The 13,587-nt window shown below is 39.6% G+C and overlaps 1 protein-coding gene across 7 annotated transcripts in view; it reads left to right on the forward strand.

Moving 5' to 3' along the window:
• Window positions 1-13,587, forward strand: part of NFATC2 (nuclear factor of activated T cells 2) — a 190,241-nt gene that overhangs the window by 101,525 nt on the left and 75,129 nt on the right. The gene's annotated exons all lie outside the window — the stretch shown is intronic.

A 13,587-nucleotide genomic window follows, 5' to 3' on the forward strand; every position in this document is an offset into this window, starting at 1 on the left:
TCTGACTCTTTAGAGGTCATAGCTTTTCAGATTTATAACCATATAGCATTAGGAAGAGAACATTAGTGTTGAAATGATGGGACTTTGGGTCATGTAGCATTCAGTGATAATTGGAAATCACACATAATTTCCGAAATCTAATGTATTTTCTTCCTTTTTATTCAGTTCTGGGTTCATCTCATTGTCTATTTGCAGCTTAGGTATTGATGGACTATTGATGGCCAGTCCTTTGGACTGAATGCTACGATGATCTGGGCAATATTATGTTCTTTATTCCACTTGATTTTTCTCATGTGCTTCATTAAGCTATTTTCTTTTGAGAGGCTATGAATCTCTTTGAGGAGTCCTTGTAGTATTTAAAGGATTATTATGATCAATATAACATCATTCACAAATACGTTGGGAATCTCATCATTTATGCCAGAAATGTCAAACTCTTGGTCCATGGTTTGACACCACTGACATATACTATGAAGGGTTAGAATGGAAGAGTGGTTCCCTATAAAGACACTTTTCCATTTGAGCACTTCATAGGCTAACCCTCATTATAGTGGCAAACTCTTTTGGCAAATATGTCTCCTTGTTCTATGCCTTGCTCGCTGTTTATAATCAGAGGTTCATCGAACATGGTTAACTCTGTTTTTGTCTCACTTGAGGAATCTTGTAGAATCTTAATATATTCATGGGAAACACCATGTTCAGAGAGAAGCTTTAAGTCTGCCTTTTATTCCATGTATTTAAATCCCCTGTGATAATTAACTAGAGTAATTCCAGTAGGATCTTGTACAGTTTTTATGTCTCAGTTGTGTGACTGTAAAGATGTGGCACAGAAGGCAGAACACTGGACCTGAGTTTAAATCTGGCCCCTGACACTTGCTAACTGTGTGACCCTGGGCAAGTCACTTAACCTCTGCTTACCTCAGTTTCATCCGTAAAATGGGAATGATAATAGCACATACCTCACCAGGTTGTTTTGGGGAGCAAATAAAAGGCAATATTTGCACACCACTATGCAAACTTTGAAGAACACAAATACTAGATATATTTCTGTTATTATTTTTATTAGTTATTACTATGTAGCATCCTGAAGGAAATGGTTTATGAAAGACTGCTTGATTCTTTCTTATAGTTTCATCAAGAATGTCCTTGACATGAGCACAGATCATTTTCATAAATATTTTATAGAATCAAGAAATCAGAAACAAACCAGTAGTTGTTATTTTCTCAGCCATATTGAATAGTACCATCAATGTTCTTTTCCATTCTTTCCAAATATTCTCCTCTTTAGAAGGGCATTGAAGGGGTATAAAGGAATTAATGTAGGAGTGAATGAGGTGTTCAAGGAGGACTAGCAAAGGTCTTTTTAGGGCTGTTCATTTACCCTTGGTGTCCACCTGTCACCCAACTTTCACCTGTGGTTCCAAGAAGCTGTCATATGCACAGAGGCAGCACCCCAGAAAATCATCTCAGCAGACTGTCCAAATCAAGTTGAGGGTAACTGACAGTTCTCACACTCATTGGTGAGTTAGGGGATATACCCCAAGCATGTGAAGACTTCCCCTAGTGGAAAAGACAGGTGAGAATAATTTGTTTCAATGGCGATGAAGATGACTGAAGCAGCGTTTAGAACTTGGTCAGACATCAAAGATACCAAGGTCTTCCACTGCATCACAGGCCAGCAGTTCAGAATCTGGTCAGAAGGATAAGATGTATACAAAAATAATGATTATGAGGTACTTGGAATCAGGGGAAACCTGATTCTGAATCACAGCTGTGAGATTGCCTACAGGTGTGACTGGAGAGCCACTTAACCTCTACATCTGCTTCCTCATCTGTGGAATGGAAATAAAAACACCTCTATGATTACTTCGCTAGTGTTGTGAGGCTCAAATGAGATAATGCACACCAAGTGCTTTACAGACCTTAAGCCTTAAAGAACTCCATAAATTCTGAACATATCATCATACAAAACAGAATGTAAGTGTAAGATGGAGGTATGAACAAAATTCGGTGGTCCTGCATAATAGGGAGAAGCTCACTTCTAGCTCAGAAGAGATTTGAGGATCAGGGAAAGTTTCATGGAAGTCCTGTCAAAATTACTATATTTTCTTGCATGTGGAAATATCTCTCCTTATAGAATGTAAGTTTCTTGACTACCTGCATGCCTCTTGGTATAAGGACACACTTAAGGTCTTTCTGAAGAGCTTTAGAATTGATTGTATGACATGGGAGACAGTGGCACAGGACCAAACAGCACGGCGTGTCCTCATCAGAGAAGGTGCTGTGCTCTGTGAGCAAAGCAGAATTGAAGCAGCCCAAAAGAAATGCAAGGTGTGCAAATTTAGAGAATTCACCCCCAATGTTCACATGGTCTATTTGTGCCGATCTGTGGTAGAGCATTCCAAGGTCGTATTGGTCTGATCAGCCACAGTCGCACACATTGTAACTTGACTCTAACATAATGATATCATTTTGGTCCTCTTCGAGAATGAAGGACAACAACTAACCAACCAAGTTTCTTGAAGGCAAGATTTTTAATTTGCTATATTCTTTTTTATTGGGGCATATCTCTCCTGGTTGAATATAAGTTTCTTGAAGGCAAGACTTTCACTTTGTTATTTTGGTCTTTATATACCCAGCACCAGACATACTGCACATGGTAGAGCTTAATAAAGGCTAATTGACTGATTTAGGGGATGGGATCTGGTGTAGGACTTCAGGAATCTTTTCTCAGTCATCTATTAGGTTTTCTGTGCTTTGCTTTTCTTAGCTTTAAAAGATATTTCTAATTTTTACCTGATACAGTTAGTATTGAGGCTAATGTGTTACAGTCAATGTGCCTCATGACCCTCGCAGCTGCTACAATTGCAGATGAGCCTGGGTCCATCCCAAGACCTGTCTTGTTGATTCTAAAACCATTAAATCAATAACTGACTCTGGGATAGCTTTCCAAACAGAATCCTGATGTCATTGCAGCTAGAAAGATTGAAAACCTTAGTTCTGGGCTTCAAGCAACACTAATATCCCGGGATGAGGCTCGAGCCATTTCTGGAAATCTAGACTAGTTACCATTGGGCTCTAAAGGGAATGCAGGGAATTGGCTCAGTGACACATGCCTAACAAAGCCAGCACGCACAACATGAACAACCAATATGTATGTGTTGGAGCAACTGCCACATAAAAGAATTAGGCCACTCCCCTTTCCACTAAGGCAGCATTCCAACCTTTAAAAACTGACAATATCAAATCCACTGTGGAGCAGCAGTCAGTACAGAGGCAGCAACAGCATAAGCAGCCAACCTCACCCCAGAGGCTTCTATTGATTTTCTTCTGTTTAACAGCACCCTTAATCCTTTCCATGTTCCCACTGCAGTGAGCTGGAACTTTCAGAGGCAAAGGCAGTATAGTGAGTGAGTGCCAACCTCGGAGACTGGGCTGAGGACTCAGTTACAATCATTGAATTGTCACTAAAACAGCTCTTCCTCTCCTCTCCTCCCAACTTTAATCCCTCCTTTGTGCGGCTGCCAGCATCATCTTCCTTATGTGTAGATCTAATCATGCTGCCCTTCTTCCCAAAGATTTTTAGTGGCTCATTATTGCCTGCCAAGTAAAGCTCATGGTCCTTTGCCTGGCGTTCAAGGCCTTCCATAATCTGGTACCATCCTGTGTTCTAGCAGTAAGTCATATTATTCCTCTTTGTGCACTCTATGCTTCAGCCATCCTAGGCTACTCTGGTTTCTGAGGATGCTTTCTGGCCTTTGTGCCTTTGCTCCTTCAGTTTCCTTTACCTGGGATGTCCTCTCCAGCCCTCTTTGTTTATAGAATCCCCATTTATTTTTATGCTCTCCCTTCATGAAATCTTTCCTGATTGCCCAGGTTGATAATGATCTTCTCTTTCATAATTAGCATGGCACTTGGTTCTGCTTCACTCTGCTCTGCTGCTGATCATGTAATATCTTGTATTATAGTCTTCTGTATTTATGCCTCATTACCTTAAAGGATAAAAGTTTCCAGGAAGGCAGAGACCATGTCTTACCTAATAAATATGTCTGTGAGTTATCTTCATTGAAATAATAATTCAACCTGTAGGAACAGATGAAGTTACTAAGATTTGGAGTATATATAGAGAAGAAGATTGGGACAAAATTTTGGGGCAACACTCAATTTACGAGGCATGATCTGGATGATGAGTCAGCAAATGAATCCAAGAAATTGTCAGAAAAGTCAGGAGGAAAACAAGGAGATACAACTATCACAAAAATCACAACTGTCACAGAGAGGACAGTGGCCAGTAATGGGGAAAAAGGCAATCGTGTCAAATGGAGCAGGGGCTAAGAAGGCTGAGGACAGAAAAAATACCATAAGATTTGGCAACTAAGAGAAATTTCATTTGGCAGATAAGGTGTGAACCCAGTGTGCAAAGGACTGAGGAGTGAGAAGAGAGGAAGCAGAGGCAACAAGAGGAGACAACTTTTTTTCTAGGAGTTTGACTGAGAAAGGAAGAAGAGATATGATATAATAGTTTGAGGGGATGGCAGGATCTAGTAAAGATCTTTTAAGTAGGGGGAGGCTTTAGTATGTTTAAAGCTGCTAAGGAGGGAACAAGTAGATAGGGAAAAACTGAAGATTTAAAGGGGATGGATTGAGCTAGCAGAGAAGAGAGAGATAGGATCAAGGGCAAGGAGAAGGACCATCTCGTTATCAGAGGCTGGTGGAAGTGAGGAGAGAGTGAAGGATGATGGATCAAAGGGTTGTAAGATGAGAAGGGTAGAAGAGGGAGCTTTTTATTTTCTTAATAAAGTAATAGGTGAGGTCCTTAGTTGACAGAGTAAATGGGAGTTGAACATGGAAAAGCTTAAGGAGAGAAGAGGTTTGAAATAGTTACAGTAGGGAGTCAAGGGAGGAAATGCCTTGATGCAGTGAGGGTCTAGTGGATGTGAGATAACATACATTTGTAGGCTACCCAACTAGTATATCTTTCATTTTCATTCAGCAGCATGTGAATACGAATGTAAGTAGAAGGTGGAAGTAATTCAGGCTCTTGGCAAGGGATGAATAGTGACAGGGAAAGGGAGTAAGGAATTTGAAAGTAGGTGAATGAAGGAAAATGAAGTCAGAGTAGGGGTAATGACTTGAGAAAACACTAAAGGGTTTGAGGGATTGGAGATCAGGATGAAAATAAAAAATACAGTTGGGAAGGGCACAGCATGGAGAGAGATTAATGGTAGGAGGTCAGACAATGGAAAGTCAGAATTCTTGATGAAAGAAGAGGAACATTTGTGAATAACATTAAGATCAAGGGTGTAACCATCCTTGTGTATGACTGAGGTGAGGTGGAGGAGTAAATCGTAGGATTTGAGGAGAAGATGCAGTAAGAGGTTAGGATGCTTGAAAGAGCAATGAATATAGAAATCCTCTGATATAAGGGTACTAATTTGAGAGGAGAGGAAGAAAATGAGACAAGTGCTTAATTCTTTGGGAATAGAGAGGAACAATCCCTATGATCTGTATGAATAAAAAAATTTTCATCAAGTGAACTTCAAAGAAGAGGATGTTGAATGGTGAAGGCAAAGGGAGAGTCTGGAGGGAGTATTCCAACTCCCTGCCTAGGACTAATGTGTTGAAGGATGTGAGAGAAAGAACATCCCATGCTGGAGAGAACTATTAGGGATGTAGTATCAGCTGGGGAAGCTAAGTCTCTGTTGAGAGCTAGTAGACAGAATGAGAATAAGAGAAACTCGTCAAGAATGAAGCGAAGTTTTGGAATTCATTTTGGAATTTTAGAGGTCAAAATGACAAGGTGGGGTAGAGCTGGAATGGGGCATGCGTGGAGTAGGGTGGATGAAGAATTTCTCCCTTACGTTAAGCCAAAGTTTGTCTTCCAGTATTTGGGGGGTTTTTGTTGTTGTTGTTGATCTGAGTTCTACCTTCTTGGCCCAAACTGAATGTCCACTACCTTTTCTACCCTTTAGATATTTGAAAAGGATAGGGACTTGAAAGGTCAGCATGGTGTAGTTGGGAGAGGACTGGATTTGGAGCAAAAGACCTAGATCCAGTCTTGGCTCTGCCAGTTACTACCTGTGTGAATCTGGGCAAGTCACTTGTCTTCTCTAGAAATCTTTGTCAGTAAAATGAAGGAATCAGCCTGATGATCTCCAAGCTTCTTTCCAGCTCGGAAGCCCGTGATTCAGTTAGTTTTTAGGTTTGCCCTTCTGTCCCTTCTCACTACCATCATCATGGTGCAGGTCTCATCATCTCATGCCAGAATTACTACAGTTGCTTGAAGGTGATGATATCTTGTGAGGTTGTGGCTTTGAGTTCTTCCTTTTCCTGACCGCTAACACAGCAACCAAATGGAACTCATAGTGTATCTATACTCATATCATTAAGACAATCTTCAGAACATAATTCACAAAACAAGATAGTGCACGTCAAAAGCTAGCATGCCTTTCTTATTAATGATGCCTCATTTACAAGCCAAAATATACTGGGGTGTTTTTTTCCTGAAATGCCACCATTTCAAGAATTGGTGTATCTCTTAGTCTGTAATAAGGCTACTTTCATTGAACATGAATATTTTGTAAAATGTGGTTTGTGCCACTCTTGCCTAGTTGTGGTAGCTACTGCTCAGGTCATGAAGACTTGAGCCTGAATCTTACCTTGAACATTTAGCAATTATATGAAGTTGGGCACATTATTTAATTTTTCTTAGCCTCAGTTTCCTCATCTATAAAATGGAGATATTTATAGAACCTATTTCATAGCATTGTAAAGATAATACTAATTAACATTTATATAATATTTACAGTTTGCAAAATCCTTTACATGTTAACTTATTTGATCCTCCCAGTAACCCTGTGAAGTAGGTGCTTTTAGCATTCCCCTTGCACATATGAGGAGAGATTTAGAGGCCATAAAGTTCAACCCTCTCATTTTACAGATGAGGAAACTGAGGCACAGTGAAATTAAAGGACTTCTCTGGGGTCATGCAGCCAGTTGTTCTAGAGAAAGGACTTGAACATGGATCTTCTTGGCTCCGAGCCCAGATCTCCATCCATTACTTGGTGCCACCTACTGTCATCATCATAATTTTCTTTTCTTTTTTTTAAAGGCAATGAGTGTTAAGTGACTGGCCCAAGGTCACACAGCTACTAAGTGTCTGAGGCTGGATTTGAACTCAGATCTTTCTGATTCCAGGACTGTGCTCTATCCACTGAGCCACCTAACTGCCCCCTCATCTCCATCATTTCCTACAACAATAATAATACCAGCAACATAGAAATGGGTCTGGCATGTGATACGTGGGACTCAAAGACAAATATAGATGAGATGAAGAAAGATGGTTCCACTTCTGTTTCTACTTCCAACACTGTTTACAGACTCAGTGTATTTCAATGCTGTGAAATCACTGATATGAAAAATGTTATGAAGTGCGTTGATCTTCTTTGCATAGTGGAAATGGATATCTACTTATATCAGTCTCATTGGTATTAAGTATTATGGGCATCACTGAAGTAAAAAACCATTGAAAAGGAATAGGGAAAGGGAAGAAAGACTTTACTGAGCTCAAGTTTAGGATCCTTTAACCTGGGAGGGTCTCAAACCTAAGGCCTTTAGACTGAGTGGAAAGAGTGCTGGTCAGGAGAACTGGCTTCTCTCTCCCTTTTTGCCTACCACTAGTCATGTAGTGAGTCTGCTGGTGAGTCTTTTACCTCATGGAGCCTTACTTTCTGCATATTTAAAATATCTGTAACAGTACTTCTTGTCCTACTCACCTCGCAGGTTGTTGTGCCGAAAGCGCTAAAGTGACTATAGGTATAAACAATTATTGTCATGGTTCTGAAACCCTTTTTGTCTTTTTTCAGATGCAAGTTAGTTGGTGCAGTAGATAGAATGTCTGAGACACTTACTAGATGTGTGACCCTGGGCAAGTCATTTACCTTGTGTTTGTCCAGTTTCCCCATCTGTAGAATGAGGAGAATAATAACATTTGCCTCCCTAAGAAAACATCAATTTCAGTGACTTAATCTGACAATACATACAGCATTTTATCCTGGCAATCCCTGCTTCTCTGCCAAGAGGAGGGAGGGATGTTTTCTTATCTATTCTCTGGACCCTTCACTGGTTCTTCATTTTCTCAGACTTCAACTTTTTTAAAATGCTATTTTCATTTGCATCATTGGAATCATAGTAAAGATGGTTCTTTCAGATTTGCTTTTTTTTTTTTTGGCTCTGCATTAGTTCACACAAATCTTTCCAGTTCTTTTAAATTCCTCATGTCCATCATTTTCTACTATATTCAATTCCATTAACATGCCATACTTTTTTATTCCCTAGTCAGTAGGTACCCAATTTGTTGCCCCTTCATTGCTACCACACAAAGTGCAAGGATTAATATTGTGCTCTATATTTAACCTGGCTCCCCCGAGGCCCTAGGTAACAAGGCTTACTTGACCAAAGAGGTTGGATAGTTTAGTCACTTTCATAATTCCCAATTTATATTCCGAATGTTTGAACCTTGTCAAAATTTCATCAGTAGTGAATTGTTCTTCTAACATTGTCTATTCCTATTTTTTATCATCTTAGTCAATGTGAAAGCTGCAATTAAGTATAAAAAGGGTTTTAATTTTGTTTCTTTTAACATTAGGACTATGAAGCATATTTTCATGTGGTACTTTGTAGTTGACAATTCTTCTTTTGACAACTATTTATTTATATCCTTTGACCACTTACCTTTTGAGGCTTTTAAGCCACTATTTCCTTTGCTATCAGATCTAAGCTATTTTTTGATGGTATTAATTCCATCCTTAAAAAAAAGAAAGACAGTTATTCTGAGTTCCTCTGGACTTTAGTAAGCAGTCTTAAATGAGTCACAATGGTTAAAAACAAACTCATCACTTGCTGACTGGTCATATATTAGTCCTACTAAGTTCATATGTAGAGCTCTGTCTGTCGGAAAGGACTCACTGGAGTTTACATTCTACTGGCACAGCCTTTGAAAATCTAGGATCACCTTCATGTCATGAGGAGATATGGAAAGAGGGTTTCAGTGGAGCTTTGGATGACATAGAAAAGTTTACTGCATGGTGTGTCACAGGGGTCTCTTGGGGTAGGTTTCCATGTTCTAACATATCTATCTAAAGAGAACACTTAGGGACTAATGATTCATTGTATTCCTGGGTAGATAACAATCTAAAACCAAGGGGCTCTCCAATTTTCCTGAACCTGGATAATACCATGGGGACAGTCCAGGGTGGGGTAGCTAGTCACTTATCACTTCTGAAGCTGGAAGGATTTGAATGAGTTTTCATAGGCTGTCTGCTCCTTTGGCTTTAGAGACAAGCATCCTATATTTGATCCATCTTCTGCAGGGCAAATTTCCCCCTTGCTGCTTTTTTCCAGCATTCATTCCCACCCCCTTATCCAAAGACAGTTTGGCCACTGAAAAGTGGGGGTGGGGGTGGGGTGTAGTGGAGCTGATCAAGTTTTCCTAGGAGGGGAATCCCATCTGGTTCTTGCATTGTCAAGGTGACAACCTTTTGAGCTAATCTTATCCCCTCATGTTTTGTAATCTGTACCACCAAGTGAAGGGTCCTTTTTATACTTGGGAACTAAAATAGAGCTGGCACTTCAAATTCAGGCAAAGTATCAGGTTTGAGAATGGGGGAAACCAAGAGCTGGGTGAGATGGTGATTTCAATTTCAAGAAGGCTGCAGTCTCTCTGATCTCTCTGAGATGAATGACATCTTACTTACTGTTTTACTTCTGCATTTTAAATCTCATCCTTTTCCTACAAGAAAACAGAACCAAAGCAAAATAGCCCCTCTGGGGCCAAACAGAGTAAGTTTAATTAATAGTAGAGTGAAAAGATCACTGGCTGTAGATCCAGGGGCCTAGGTTCAAATTCCACCGCTGAAGGTTGATACAAACAGGTATAATTACTTAATCTTACCAGATAATGAAAAGATAAGCAAAAAAAATTACATGTGCAAATTTTCATCTGGGGTTCAAGATGTAGTGTCCACAGTGTTCTTGAACTTTAGTTGGTGGCTGGACATGGTACACTTAAACCTCAAGCTAACTTGGGGGATCCCAGCAAAACATTGCAAAACAGGAAAAAATCTAGGGACACAAAAATAAAAGTGATGTGGTTGCGGAAACCGAGTTGCCATAGCTCTTCAAGACTCACTGAGACAGGGTGGAATCCAGTGTTTTGGAAGGTTTCCTCGTATGACACAAGGTTTTGGAATTTTACAGCTGGTAAATCCTCATTAACACAGGCAGCCCTCACCAGCCAAGACCCACTGGCTTGCTGCTGACTTTGGGGCTCATGGTGGAAGCTAGTCTGTTCTTGATTATTCAGCTTTGAAACTTAATTGTTTAAAGAGCATTTAAAAAAAAAAGATAGATTTTCTTGGAACAAACAAAAGGCAGAGGCTCCCATCACCTGCTGAAAGCAAATTGATCATTTCTGAGTCTGGCGTGGGTAGTGGAATTCCCTATCCTCCCACTTAGTCATAGCATCCTGATGTGAGTCATTTTATTACTTGGAGGTTCCCAAAGGTTTTATTTTGAGTGGAGCCTTTGTTTAATAAACACAAATACATATACTTTTTTCTTTTCTAAATTAAGTATTTTTCCATGAGTTGGCATGCTGGGTAAGTTGGAACTCTGTTAGAATAACAATCCACTCCCTCCCATTTCACTACTCCACTACTGTGTTTGTTTCCTTTCAACCAAGATGGAGTCCTCTTTGTCAATAGGATCCATATGTGATCATATAAATTTGTTTCATCCCTTTGTAAAATGTCAGATTTGGGGTTGGGCTGGATGTGTGACTAATCTACTGGCCTTTTACCTCCAAGAACTTTGACCTTGGTGACTCAAGTCCTCAGTGAAATGAAAGTGCTGGCTTCCAGCCTGCCATTCAGGCATGATTGAAAGTGACTAAAAGACTGTATCAAAAAGAGAGCCCATATTTCAGATCCAAGTCTTTTAAGCAAGACTCTATTCCAATATCCTTATGTCAAAAATTGCCCAGTTTGGGGGGGAGACTGTGCTGAATTCATCTAAACATTAACCTCTCTGAAGGTTTTAGAAGAGCCTTTCAAAGAGGCATCTTGATTATACTCAATGACTTGAATTCTGTTTTGAAGCTGAACCAATAGATTGATGTGTCACTTAAGACCATGTAATTAACCTCACTTTCCTCATCTATGAAGTAAGGAGGTTGGACTAGCTCTAATGTCTATGATTTTCTGGTTCCATGGGAGTATAACTTAGTCTTAAACTTATTTCCAAATATATATGTTTTTGTTGTTTTTCTGTTATACAAAATTAACTAATCAGGCAGTGGGTTATCAGAGAATCATAGAATTGGAGAGGTGGAAGAGACCTCAACAAACATCTAGTTCAACTCATCTGAAAAGGAATCTCCATACAACAAGTGGTTGTGTGTCCTCTCCTTGAAGACCTCCAATTTGGGAGGAACCCATCATGTCCTGAGGCAGCTTATTCCAATTTTGAATAGTTTCAATGGTTCAGATATTTTTCTGGTCATCAAAACCAACTTTACCTCTTTTCAACTTCTGGCTGCTGCTCTTGGCTCTGTTCTCTGGGGCCATATAGAACAAGTTTTAAATTAATGGTGTAGTGGAAAAGAACAATGGTTGTAGAACCATAGGACTTGGGTTCAAATCCTGTCATTGAGACTTATTATCTCTATGACCCAGGGCAAGCCATCCGTAACTTTATTGGACCTTAGTCCCCTCATCTGTAAAATGAATTAGATGGCTTCTAATGTCTTTTTCAGCTCTAGATCTATGATCCAAAAAATACTTTAAGGTAGTTATCATGTATTTTTTTAAATCCTTCTCTCTACTTTCTTACTTCTTGACCATTTCTGGGTCTAGACATAGTCTAAGCATATGAAGTTATCAATCTAAAGGTTGAATGGAGGTCAGGCTTTGAAATCTGTCTAAAATAAGGTTTAGTTCATGCATTTCGCATATACTTCTTCTGCCTTTTTTTTCTTCCTTACCCTTAATGTCCCTCCATTATTGAATATTCACAGTGTGGCTGGTTCTCTTAGTTGCCTATGTTGTGTTTTAAAGGACACAATAGAAACTTGTTCTGTGGAAATTAAAAAATCTCCTACTTTTTCTACTTGAACTGATGCCTCACTGGGCGATGGCGGCGACCTTGAATTCTGTAAGGTTATGACAGTAAAAACTGGCAAGATTTTGTATAGGGACAGGACTGTATTTTTCATATGAGGATCAGCTTAGCTAAATCATATCAACAATCATTTCTAGGTTGCTTATACTACTAGAATTGATGAGGACCATCTAATAAGGCAGAGAGGTATGGCCATTGTCAATAGAGGGATAGCCCATACCAGGGAAATCATGAATCCTTGAAACATGAATATATGTAAGATTTATTCATGAGAATTGGACAGTGATAGTTTAGCTAGCTCTTTGGAGTGTATATGAAGTCCTTTTGCCTGCTTCACATTCATGTCTTTGAGCTTTCCTTCTCAGCCAATTTAGAACATTAGAGCTGAAAGTGACCTTAGAAGTCATTTAGCTCAAGATTTCACTTTAAATAGGAGGAAACTATGGACCAGAGAAGAGCAGGGAACTGTCCAAAGTCTCACAATTAGTTGGTGACAGAGCTAGAACCAAATGACTTCAGTTATCTTCTTTTGCATGTGTAGTTGTTCTTTTCCACATAAAACTTCAAGGAGAAAATAATTCAGCTAAAGTGGCATAGAAAATCCACAGTAATCTCAGACTTTATGTCTATTTGAAAAGGCAGCTGTCTTTCAGCCATGAATTTTCCTATTCCTTTAATTCGGTAAACTTACTTCTCAAGATACAGGTAAATCATTTTGAGAACCTTGACATTTCTATCCCTGGAGAATCTAAAAAACTAAGGGGACCCCAGACATAGACACATCTGATTCCTCTGAAGCCAAATATTCCAACTAAGCCAGCTGTGAAAGCCAATTTTTTCTGCCAGTTAGCAATCTTGATGTAATGAGCACAGGCTCATGATTAACATAGAGACAGCAACTAATTCAACAAAACCTTTATTTGGATAATTTTTTTCTAAAGTACTTACAAGTTGCTGTAGAAGATCATGCTTGGCTTCCTAATACAAAATGACACTTTGATTTCCTCCAAGTCTGCCTCCAGTTTGGTGGTATGATCACCGCTTGAATAGGGAGGGGATAGGGTTTCATTCTTCTGAAAATTTACTCCTTTCAGCAGTAAGTGCTGACACAATCAGATCTCTCATCAGGGCTTACTGATTGACGCTGTATCCCTGAAGTGAGAGAGTAAAGTGCTTCCTGCATGCTTCTCTCTGCAGTGAAGAGTTACTTGTGAGGAGACACTATTAAGTCAACTGAACTGGCAACTTATGATAGTGGCAGACCAACTTGCGGGCCTGATAGCCCCTCGAGCTTCCACTTCCTGTTCCCCACTGACGGATCATCCTGTTGAATTAGGCCAGTAAAAACGTTAAAACTAAACACTGTTAAGACAAGTTCAGCATTACGGTCATTGCTTAAAGAGTACTTGC

Source organism: Notamacropus eugenii, chromosome 1 (genome assembly GCF_028372415.1).
Source record: "Notamacropus eugenii isolate mMacEug1 chromosome 1, mMacEug1.pri_v2, whole genome shotgun sequence".
Classification (NCBI taxonomy): domain Eukaryota; kingdom Metazoa; phylum Chordata; class Mammalia; order Diprotodontia; family Macropodidae; genus Notamacropus; species Notamacropus eugenii.